Genomic DNA, 12,538 nt, shown 5'->3' with positions numbered 1-12,538 from the left:
GAGGCTTCAAGAGGATTTGGACAAGCAAAGTGAATGGGCTAGAACATGGCAGATGGAATATAATGGGTGGAATTGTCGCAGAAATTGACAAAATCCCATATCGGGTGGGGAAAGCGATGTTTGACCAGCCAGCGGTAATGGTGGTTTTATTCGCCATATCGTGTGCCGTTTTCTTGAAAACATGCAGCAGCACAGGTTTCACATTGGATCGCTGGCAGAGCAGACTCTGATTCGCCTGCCCCGCTGTGACCTCAGGCCTTCAGTAATCTAGGTGCCATATTTAAAGGCCGCCCCTACACAGAGCTAGCACTCTCTAAAGGATCGAAAGGTGCTGGAAAGTCATGGCTGCCCAAGGGAGGAAACATGCTGCCCCCAAACTTAGCAATGCCTTCCTCAACCGCCTACTGGACACAGTGGAGGCCTGCCAAAAAGTTCTCTCCTGCGGTCTGGGCAAAGACCAACAAGCAAGGGCACCAATCCAGCATGGGAGGCGGTGGTAGCGGTGGTCAGTGCCACCACCCTGCAAAAAAGGACAGCCACCCTGTGCCAAAAGAGGATGAATGATCTCCTTCCGTTCCACCAGGGTAATTCACTCTTTTCATCACCCTCAAATCGTACACACAAACCCATCACACATCCACAGGTATCTCACTCATTGCCAGTTCAAAGGGAATTAGCATTCACTCTCTCATACACACCTTCATCTGCCCTGCAGATCATGTCCTCATCCCATCCATGGCACCACTCAGCAGCCACACATGCCAGGCATCCTTCTCATCTGGCCTGGCAGGTGTCCTGCTTATGCTCTCTCCATCTGTATTCATGCAAGACAAGCTGGAACCCAACAAAAGGAAGAGGTCACAGCCTGGTGCAGGAATGCCCAACATCAAGGTCCTCATAGGCTTTGAAAATTGAGCTATCCAGCTGGGCAGCGAGGATCTGGACCATTCCTGTGCTGACGGTGAGGATGGTGATGCTCAACCAAGTGAGGATCTAGCAATGCAACATCCATCAGACAACCATCCTGTGAGTCAGTTCCCCTGTTCTGCAGTCCCCTGCCATGCACTAATTATCTCTCCATGCTTTCACAGGCACATCTAAGAAGCAGCCGAGGGGGTCCACGAGGCAGGCCCTCGACTCAAGCCCCAAGGACACCAAGGAAGAGCGATCCGCAGACACTGATATTGAAGACCCATCACAGCGCTCACCCATACCCTCCACCAATGCAAAGAAAACACACCTCGGAGGGACCTGGTTTTAGAGTAGCCTCAGGGTCACAATCTGGTGAGCACATTGCACTGTCTGATCTACAGCAGGCAGAGGCAGAGACTTCCTAGGTTTACGATACTCGGAGGACTGAGCAGTCAGATGCTGAGCCTCTGGACTCGATCATACCTCAGTTGCTGGTGCTGCAAAGGCAAGCTCGGGAACATCAGGAAGGGATGTCAGCTGCACTCCTCACTGCAAGGCACGATGGAGGAGTCCATCCGCCTTCAGTCTGAGGTAATAGCGCCAGCATGACAACGCACCAAGGTCAATACTCTAGGATGGCGGCCGCCAGGGAAACTCTGATCCAGGACATAGCTCCTGCAGCAGTGCAGGACCAGCACTCCATTGCTGAGGCATTTCCAGGCATCCATCAGTGTCAGCACGAGATGGGGGCAGGACAGTTGTATCTCACTCCAGTTTCCCCTTCTCCTCAAGGAGTCAGCCAGGAGCCCTCGGGCACCCATAAGGAGGAGGATCAGCAGTTGCACACCCCGTGGCCATCTACCCAGGTGACTCCGGGAGTGACCGGCCCTTCCGAATCCCCTCTCCCTGTGAACCCAGCAGCTCCAGCTCCACAGGCCAAGGAGGGTGCCACTTGCCGAAAGCAGGCCGGGGCCCTCCAGGTCTCAGCCCTCCAGAGGATGCCTGCCAAGGTCGACAGGACGTAGCAGTCAGCAGGCTGCCTCCACCTTCATTGTGGATGTTGGGGGAGTACCAAGGCCAAGGTTAGAAAGGTCAAGAAGATTTAGTTGCACAACGTAAGCATGGGTGTTAATCACTTGTACTTAATGTTGACCATTGTAAATAAATTCCCAAGAATGCCTCCTTGTCTACTGCTCCTTGTTATGTTGAGTAGCGCTTGTGTCAATCAGATGTGAAACCTTGTTTCTTGCACAAGATGAAGGCTGCTGTCACAGTCCATGGCCTCTCCCCTGTGCAGAGTGTAACCTTTTGAGCACAGTGATTGTCCAACTTCAAAGTCACTCTCCAGATTAGTGATGCGTGCAGCTCCATGTGGCTTTTGTTTGCTGCAAGAATCTTATACTGTGATAATCTGACGTGTAATATACCTTTAAGAAGAATGTTATAATGAAAGGTCACATGATCTTAGTATCCAATAGCAGTGTAGTGTGGGCTACCTCAATAGTCAGTAGTCTATAGTTCAAGTCTGTAATGTAGAGGGTTTGAGTTGAAAGCACACAAGTGTAGCTGCTGAGTCCCTTTGTAAATAAATAGAATGTGTTCTACCTAAGAACTGTCTGCTGATCTACTCTGTCTATGGTTTCAACTGAGCCATCTGGAAACAAGTGTGCAACCGGGGTCCATAAGTCCAACCAAACTAGTGACTAGGATCCAACAAACTGGTGATGAGGAAAAAGCAACAAAGGACAAGAAAAAGTATGCTGGTTTCCTCCAATAAAACAAGTTAACAAAAGAAATCAAGAGAAACAAAATCAAGCCATAACTTGCAAGGTAATTGTAAGTAGAATTTCCATCCTAATCATTGAAGCAATCCCCTTAATGCATGCCGCAATTTGGAAAAATTGATCTTTCTAATCCAGCCGCGGACAATTGGTCTCATTATATTGAATGCCTCGCATTCTTTTCCCAAGCGAAAAACATTGCAGGGGAGGAGATGAGGCGAGCGATCCTCTTATCCATGTGTGGGAGTAAGACCTATGGATTGATTCAAAGTTTGACAGCACCCAGTGCCCGAAGTTCAAAAAGTTTTGATAACTTAGTGAACCTCGTAAAGAGTCATTACCAGCCAAAGCCCTCGGTAACGATGCGACGGTTCAAATTTAACTCAAGAAGTAGAGCCCCGGGAGAGACAGTTGCTTATTATGTAGAAAGTGTGAAGCAGTTAACAGAACATTGCGAGTTTGGTACACCTACAAATGATATGCTTACAGATCATTTGGCGCGTGGTGTAAATGAAGATACAATTCAGAAGAGATTACTGTCAAAAACAAATTTGGATTTTAAGAAGGTGCTTGAGATAGCACTGGCTATGGAAAGCACAGTAAGGGATTTGGAAGCCATACAGGGAGCGCAAAATGGCGCCGCCGTCCGCACTGGCGGGAAGCCCCAGCCAAAAAGGGCGTGAAAATGCAAGGCTCTGCCAAGAAGCGGGAAACAGCCACTGCTAGCAGACAAATGAAAAGAAATGACTTAGCAGCGAAAACATGGAATAATGGTAACAGGAGTGGAAGCAGACAACTTTGAACAATGAATTGAAGTTTAAAAAAGTCGAATGTTTTTACTGCCATCGAAATGGACACCTCATGAGACATTTCAAGGATAGAATCAGGCTGACTTTCAAACAAAGAAATTATTCCATGAGATCAACAACGTAGAAGGGAACAGATTCAGATATTTATTTGTTGTATAATTTGAAGGTGGAAAGAGCAGAACCAATCTATGTAACAGTGTGAGTGAACGATAAACCTGTTAGAACGGAGGTGGACACAAGGGTTTCTAATACAGTAATTGGTGAACATACTTTCAAGTATTTGAATTATGGGGAAGGAATTAAATTAAATTTGGAAGGAACAGATGCCAAATTGTAAACTTATATGGGAGAAGACATCAAAGTCAAAGGCATAAGCAAGGCTACTGTACAGTATGGAAGCCAATTGGTAAAACTATCCTTGATGGTGGTAGTAGGCAGAGGACCAAGCCTACTAGGGCACAGCTGGCTGAGGGAAATCAATCTTGATTTGCCACAGACATTCCAAAAGGAAGCTGAAAACATTCCTGTTTTGGAAAATGAGTATGTAAAGGCCCAACAACCTAAAGAAATGCAGGATGTTCCAGTTCCTCAAGAACTCATTTTATTATTGAACTTCTTAGATTCATCACCAGTATGTGCCAGATAGATCAGAGACTGGACAAGTCGAGACCCAGTCTTACCCAAAGTACGTGAACAAGTTCTTCATGGTTGATCACAAGAACAGGAATCTGATTAAATGAAACTGTATTTTCACAGAAGATATGAGATAACCAGCCAGGAGGGTATCTTATTGTGGGAAGCACGAGTGATTGTTCCTCCAAAAGGATGAAAGCCATTGTTAACTGAACAACATAGCGCACATCCAGGAATTTCCCGAATGAAGACCATAGCACGCAGCTATCTATGGTGACCTGGGATGGATGGAAAAATAGAGAGCTTAATGAGGAGTTGTTAACAGTGTCAGCAAGTGCAAAAGTTACATCCAATATCTCCGTTACACCCTTGGGAGTGGCCAGGAAGGCCATGGGTGCGCTTACACATTGACTATGTGGGACCTTTTATGGGAACAATTTTCCTGCTTATTGTTGATACACACTCAAAATGGATGGACATATGTGAGGTGAAGTCACCAAAATCTTCTGTTACAATTGAGAAGCTACGTCAAATTTTCGCCATCAACGGACTATCAGAAATGGTCATATCAGATAACGGCATGGCATTTACAAATGCTCAGTTTCAACGGCTTATCAGCCTCAATGGTATCACTCATGTAAGAAATTGACCGTACCATCCTTCCTCAAATGGACTGACCGAGAGAGCGGTTCAAACATTCAAGGCTGGCATGAAGAAATTAACTGGAGATTCGATAGCGACCAAGCTAGCACGTTTTCTTGTCCATTATAGGACTACCCCTCACACAACAACAGGTGTCACACCTGCGGAATTGTTGGTGAAATGCCTTCCAAAACGCAATTGGACTTAATAGTGCCAAATTTAGAGGGGAAGGTGGAAAGGAGACAGGGAAGTCAGAAAACTGGACATGACTGGCATAGTCATGACAGGAAGTTTACCACAGGAGAGACGGTATATATGAAGAATTTTGGAGAAGGAATCAAGTGGTTATCGGGCAAAATAAGTGGAGTGAAAGTGGAAAACTGAATTATATGGAGACATGTGGATCATTTTAGGAGGAGAGAAACAAAGTACCAAGAAATTATACCACCAGTGCTCACGACCGAGTCAACGTTTCCTGTTGAAGGAACTCAACTGAGTACAGATGTATCTGAAAGATCAGCTGTACCTGCAAGAGTTGAGGAAACATATGCAGGTGCCCCCCAAAGAACCTGATGCCCAGACAACACCAGAAAAGGAGGTTCCTGACAAAACAATGGCAGCTGTAGAGCTGAGATGTTCTACACACATAATACATGTAGAAAGACTGAATTTATAAATTACTTATCTGTGTAAGTAATTTAATATTTTGAGAGAAATTGTAATTGTAACTGTAAAATATATTTCTCAGTAAAGGGGGAGGGATGTGATAATCTGATGTGTAATATATCTTTAAGAAGAATGTTATAATGGAAGATCACGTAATCTTAGTATCCAATAGTAGAGTAGCGCAGGCTACCTCAGTAGTCAGTAGTCTATAGTTAGAGTCTGTAATGTAGAGACAGGGTTTGAGTTGAAAGCACACAAGTGTAGCTGCTAAATTCATTTGTAAATAAATAGAATGTGTTCTACCTAAGAACTGTCTGCTGATCTACTCTGTCTATGGTAGTAACTCAGCCATCCCGAATCAAGCGTGCAGCCTGGGTCCATAAGCCCAACCAATCTAGTGACTAGGATCCAATATATACCCAAGCGTCACTGGGCTCCGTGATGTTTTCTATGTGCTCTCAGCACCTTTGAGGTGGGACTGCCTCCCCAATTCGTCACCATTCCTGACAGGTAAAAGTGCAGTGCTTAAGGGAACAGGTGGTGAAGCCTGCCAAAGGATTAAGTTGTCGAAATGTCAATGTGGCTGCTGTTTCTCAGCAGCGATTCAATGATATGACCCTCTTGACAGAGCATATCCGCGCTGTCCTCAGCTAGACAGGTGTCAGGCATTCCCAGATGCAAAGTGAAGATCTCAGAAATGTCCTCACTGCGCCTTGTCATCATCCTCCTGGAATCTTGCGGCATTGAGGGCCTCACAGCTATTCCTGCCTCGTCTGGCCAGTGCAATTACATCATCACCTGCACCCTCACCTTCCAGGACCTCATCACCCTCATCCTCTTCAACTTCTTCCTCATCAGAGGTGGCATGCAGCTCTTGCATCTCCCCATCATCTAGGTCCTCCCCCTATTTGCATCACCAAGTTGGGTAGTGCGCAAGCCACTATGATGCATGATACCCTCTGGGGAGTGCACTGCACTGCTCTGCCAGATCTATCCAGGCACCGGAACCTCATTTTCAGGATGCCAATGGTGTGCTCAACCAAACTCCGGGTTGCAGCATGAGCCTCAGTGTACCTTCTCTCACCAGGAACCTGAGGTCTCTGCACGGGTGTCATCAGCCACATCCTTTGTGGGTAGCCCTTGTCCCCGAGGAGTGAACACTGCATCTTGTGTGGTCCCTGGAAGATATCAGGGATATGAGACTTGCTGAGGATGTACAAGTCGTGGACATTTCCGGAGTATCTTGCACACACCTGCATGATCCATTTGTTATGGTCACAGACCAGCTGAATATTGAGAGAGTGGAAGCTTTTGTGGTTCATATACTGAACTGCATGTTGCCAGGGAGATTTAAGAACCACATGGATGCAGTCAATGGCACCCTGCACCTGTGAGAATCCGGAAATCTCAGCAAATCCCAGCGTCCTTGCTTCCTGGCTCAGCTAATCCCTGTCGAAGTTGATTTGTGAGATCCTGCAAAGGTCTCCAATGGAACCCTGGAAGGAGCCACTATGGTAGAAATTCAACGCGGCGGTAACTTTAAGTGCCAATGGCAGTGAATGTCCTCCGAGTCCCCGTGGTGCCAAATCCTGCAGAAGGTGGCATATGTCTGTGACCAGTTCCCTTAACATGCACAGGCGACACTGGTTCTCACTCATTAGCAGGTAGCACATGTGCTGTCTATAGACCCTAGGTCTAGAGATGCGCCTACGAGCGACAGCTCTTTGGGGTTCATCCTCTGCATGCGGAGGAGGTCTTGCCCCCGCTTGGTGTTCAGGGTTCCAACCTTCTCTTTGGTGAGCCAGGTGCCTCCGTCGCATTCTTCTTCTCTCCTGCCTACAAGCCATGAGGCAGACAGCGAGAACACTAGGCTCCATGTTCCTGTTGGTCTCCTCACTGCAGTATCAAAGAGAGCGACACAAGGGTCAGCAATTACTCCTTAGGACTACTCTTGGTCAAGTCATCGCCTGCGGCTGCCTCTCAAGGCCACTTAACGCATTCCAGAGAGTCCAGGCTACCACATGGATGCCCAGTGTTTACTGAGCATGATGGCTCACCATGCCCACAACCAGAACTGCCCCACACCACATGGCTGAGCGGCGACATCTTCAGCCAGTCAACTGCATCCTGAACTCTCATCACAGGCACAGGTATTTTCTGGATGCCAAGGCTTCGCAGTTTACTTGTACAATGAGCGTGAGTTTTCAGTGTTAACTGGCACATAATGCAAGGGACTGGGACCCTCCGTCAGTATTCGATGGCTTTCCTAAGAGGATCCTCAGGCTTGTCCAGTCGCCCAATGGTTCTGCAGCACCATAGTACTCATTCGAATTTCAAGTGTATATGTGAGGGGTTAACAGTAGAGGAGCAATCATTGGCACTGTGAGGAATTAGGGCTGCTTGACTAGACTGACTCCCAGCATGTCAATTGAGCTCAAGCTAAACACTCTCAGCTGCTCAGAGTGCTCACCTTTGACTGGATTTGTCAATAGCCCGGCTGTTTTCTTCCCCTCCCAACGCCCCTGCTTGTGGTTGTGCTGAAACTTCAGTCGGTGCTGCTATGACCACCCCCCGGCACTGTTGCGGTTGCCTCCACCCCTTCCACTGTTGTCCTTTCCCTGAGGTTGCCTTCACCCCGCACCCCCCCATCCTTGCACTGTCACCCTTGCCCCAACACCACAAGCCAGCCACAAAGAAGCTGCTGCAGAGACTTGCCTGTGCCCCCACCAAATCCGCAGAGCAACTGGATCATTGTGAGCATTGTGCAAAGTTGTGTGCACACACCTCCTGAGTTCTCATCGAAGTTGAGGTTGTCAAATGCATGCCTTTCAAAGACAGTTGTAAATCATGCCAGTGTGAAATCATGCCGATGTGGGATTTAAATTTCATGTGGGGGAATGATTCTGGTGTATGGCCACAATAACGAGACACAAATTTATTAAAATTAAGTGAAGAGGCATACCAGGATGCATCATGGGATTACCCAGGCTTGGCCAAGTTGTATATGTAAGTTTTGAAAGTCCCTGCAGTTAAAAAAAACCTAGAATGAATGTGACCTTTTGGCCAAGCCTGGAAGCTGATGACTAGCCCATGGGCCAGTCAATGATAAAGCTAAAATAATGTGACCCTCGGGTCAGGATAAAGTAAGTTGATGAATGATCTATGAGTTATACTGTAATAAACTGATAACTTGACCTCAAGGCCAAGATATGCAGGATGCTAGGCACTGCAGTGAAGCATCAGGATAGATAAGCAAAGTACATGTTTTGGAACATCGTTTGTGCTAACAGTCAGGTCATTCCATGATTGTTCTACAAATTCCACAATTCTGGAGGAATTTGTGGCCACACACTGGAATCATTCCCACACATCAAATTTTAATTCCACCTTCTTATCTTGTATGTCCAAAGGGACCTGGGTGCCCTTATTCACGAGTCACGAGAAGCCAGCATACAGGTGCAGCAAGCAATTAGGAAGGAAAATGGTATGTTGGCCTTCATTGCAAGGGGATGAGTACAGGGGTAAAGATGTCTTGTTGCAGTTGTGTGGAGCCTTGGTTAGACCTCACCTGGAGTATTGTGTACAGTTTTGGTCTCCTTATCTAAGGAGGGATATACTTGCCATAGAGGGAGTGCAACAGAGATTCACCATATTGATCCCTGGTATGGAGGGATTGTCTTCTGAGCTGAGATTGAGATGACTGGGTCTGTCTTCCCTAGAGTTTCGAAGAACAAGGGGTGACTTCAATGAAACTTATAACATTTTTGCAGGGTGTGACAGGCTGGATGTAAATAAGATGGTTGGTTAGGCTAAAACCAGGGGACATAATCTCAGGATAAGAGGTAGGCCATTTAAAACTGAGATGAGGAAGAATTTCTTCACTCAGAGGAATTCTCTACTCCAGAGGGCTGTGGAAGCTTAATCATTGAGCATATTCAAGACAGAAATTGATAGATTTCAGAAGGCCAATGACACCAATGGATATGGAGCTGGTGTGGGCAAGTGGCATTGAGGTAGATGTTCAGTCATGGTCAAATTGAATGGCAGAGCAGGCTTGATGGTCTGAATGGCCTAGTCCTGTTCCTATGTTTAAAATTAAAGATAGTTAATTTGCATTTCAACCTGGGAACAGAGCATACGCGTCACATTACCATTTAGATGGGCTGTGGGGGTTAGGAAGATTTTTCTGTTTACCATATCTCATTGTATGGGTCAGTCTATCTAGAGCAGCTTGGAGAAGGCAGAGAGAGCATCTGCCAGCAGCAAGGACAATGAGCAGAGGGCCATCAAGGACCATGGGATTACCCAGGTTTCTACGTAAGGATGCAATCCTCAGGCTGGGGAGGCCCATGCTCAGGCTAGGGGGATCCAAATTTGTGAGGTGTTGAAGTAGGACTGGAGGATTCGCCTAGCAGGATGCTAGTGGGAGAATCCCACAAGAAACCCTTCACCTCGGAATTAATTGGGAAAAGGAGAAAAACCATAGTAAATCCTCTGGAGCTGAGGCACACCTCGAGTTTGTTCCGGGTGACCTGAATGGACACTCAAGGAACTGTAACATTAAAAAAAGGAATTCTCAGTTGAAATTAAAAGTAGAACAGGGAGAGTTCTGTTTGGAATTTTTGTTCAAAGTGTAAGTGGTTATCGAGGTATGGGGTAGAATTTTGAGCTCGTTGGTCGGGCGCAGTCAGCGGGCACAGGAGCGGCCGGGAAATGTCCCATCACCTGCAATCGGACCCTGACTGTGATTTCATGCTACCAGCATGAGAGACACGCTGAAAGGCTCAGCACTGCTGGGGAGGGAGCAAGAGGAGGGCGAGCGCTGAAGTTAGTGCAGGTGCGGGGAGCGCAAAATGCAATCTCCCTAAAGGCAGAGAGCTGCCTCAGGGAGCCGAAGAATTTAAAACCATCAAATAAAGATTTTAAAATGCAGAAAAAAATTTCCACACGGCGGACTCACTCACCTAACTGTATAGATTATAAAAATTCTGCCCAAAACATTTTTTTAAATTAATATCGCAAACCTCATCCCACCCTTGGATGAGGTTTCCTCAAAAATACAAAGGCCGTTTGGCTGATTCGCCTGCCTGTCAACCATAATGTTGGATGGGCAGTGAAAAATCCAGGTTAATTACTACATTAATGGACTTAATAAGCCTCTTAATTGTTGGCAAGCACGCTGCCAGCTCTTGAATGCGCCTGCCGACCGAAATATCGTGTGGGTGCATGATGACGTTGGGACGCTCGCCCGATGCCATCGCGCATTATTTTACACTCAGGCGTGTAGGGCGCGTGCCCGCACGCCAAGCAAAAAATCCTGCCCATAGTGTTAATGGTGCTTCTTGTTCTTCTTTTGTCAGTAAAAGTTTTTCCCTTTAATACATAAAATCTTGTCACATGGTCTTTTCAGTTCATAACGGGGAATTCAAATTTCTTTTTTAAAGTTACTGGTCCCAACCAAGATCATAACACTGTTTTTGCAAAAGCTTCTACAAAAGTTCAAATTTATGATAACCAGCAGTTAGGTCCAAAATTGCATGCTAAAACTTGACTTTCAAACAGTCACATCTTATTAGCAAAGCACCTATTTAACACCTGTTTTCACCCTTTCACCAAATTAACTCCCTATGAGTCCAAATGTGGTGCAGGAACAATGGAATCTAGCTGTACATATAAACAAATCATTAGCAAATCCATAAAAATGCAAACAATGCACTGAGGTTAAATTCTAGTGGAATGGAATTCAGAAGAAAAGTTATGTTAAAGTTATACAAAACCTCAGTTAGACCATACTTAGATTACTATGGGCGGTTCTGGTCTCCCTAGTACAGAAAGGATGCAGAAGCACTGGACAGCATGCAAAAATGTTTTACAGGGATGATTTTTTAAAGTTATTCTTTCCATGGGATATGGGCATCACTGGCAAGGCCAGCATTTGTCACACATCCCTAATTGCCCTTGAACCAAGTGGCTTGCTGGGCCATTTCAGCAACCACATTACTATGGATCTGGAGTCACATGTAGACCAGACCAGGTAAGGATGGCAGATTTCCTACTCTGAAGGACATTAGTGAACCATATGAGATTTTACAAGAACTAATGATAGTTTAACAATCACCATTACTGAAAGTAGCTTTCAATTCCAGATTTTATTAGGTGAATTTTTAAAGTCCTCAAGCTGCTGTGTGGGATTCAAACCCATGCTCCCAAAGGATCAGCCTGGGTTTCTGGATTATTAGTCCAGTGACATTACCAATACACTACCCTCTACCATGCAGCATGGCCGAACTTTGATAACTGAACTGACAGGCTAAAGCAAACTAGAAAACTGAACAGTTTGGGGCTCTTTTCTTTTGAAGGTTGAAGGCTGATAGAGGGCTTTAAAATTATGAAGGGGTTTGATAGGGTGGATATAGAGAAGATGTTCGTCCAAAACTAGGGCACATAAATATAAGACGATCACAAATAAATATAATATGCAATTCAGGAGGAACTTCCTTACCCAGAGACCGGTGAGAATGTGGAACTTACTACCACATTGTGTGGTTGTGGTAATACATGCATTAAGCGACTGCTAGAAAAGCATATGAGAGAGAAAGGAATGATCAACTGGATGGGATGAAGCAAATCTAGTGGGAGAAAGCTCACATGGATATAGATATCAGCATAGACCTGTTGGAGCAAATGGCCTGTTCCTGTGTTGTAAATCCTATGCAATTCCATGTAAAAAAGCCCTCAGGATAATTTAGACAGGTTAGTAAAATAAGCAGGCAGGCAGCAGACGTGTGGGGTAATACATTATGGGAAGAGAAAGAAGGAATAATTATATAAAAATCATGGAAAAATTCTGTAGGAGGAATAGAGTGTTTTTTTTATTCTTTCACGGGATGCGAGTGTTGCTGGCTAGGCCAGCATTTATTGCTCATCCGAATTGTCCTTGAGAAGGTGGTGGTGAGCTGCCTTCTTGAACTGCTGCAGTCCATGTGGTGTACCACAGTGCTCTTAGGAAAGGAGTTCCAGGATTTTGACCCAGCAACAGTGAAGGAACAGCGATATATTTCCAAGGATGTTTCGCCTGGCCGAGGTGTCTAGAAT

This window comes from Cetorhinus maximus, chromosome 4, assembly GCF_964194155.1.
Source record: "Cetorhinus maximus chromosome 4, sCetMax3.hap1.1, whole genome shotgun sequence".
In the NCBI taxonomy this organism is placed as follows: Eukaryota; Metazoa; Chordata; class Chondrichthyes; order Lamniformes; family Cetorhinidae; genus Cetorhinus; species Cetorhinus maximus.
This window is presented reverse-complemented; position numbering follows the sequence as displayed.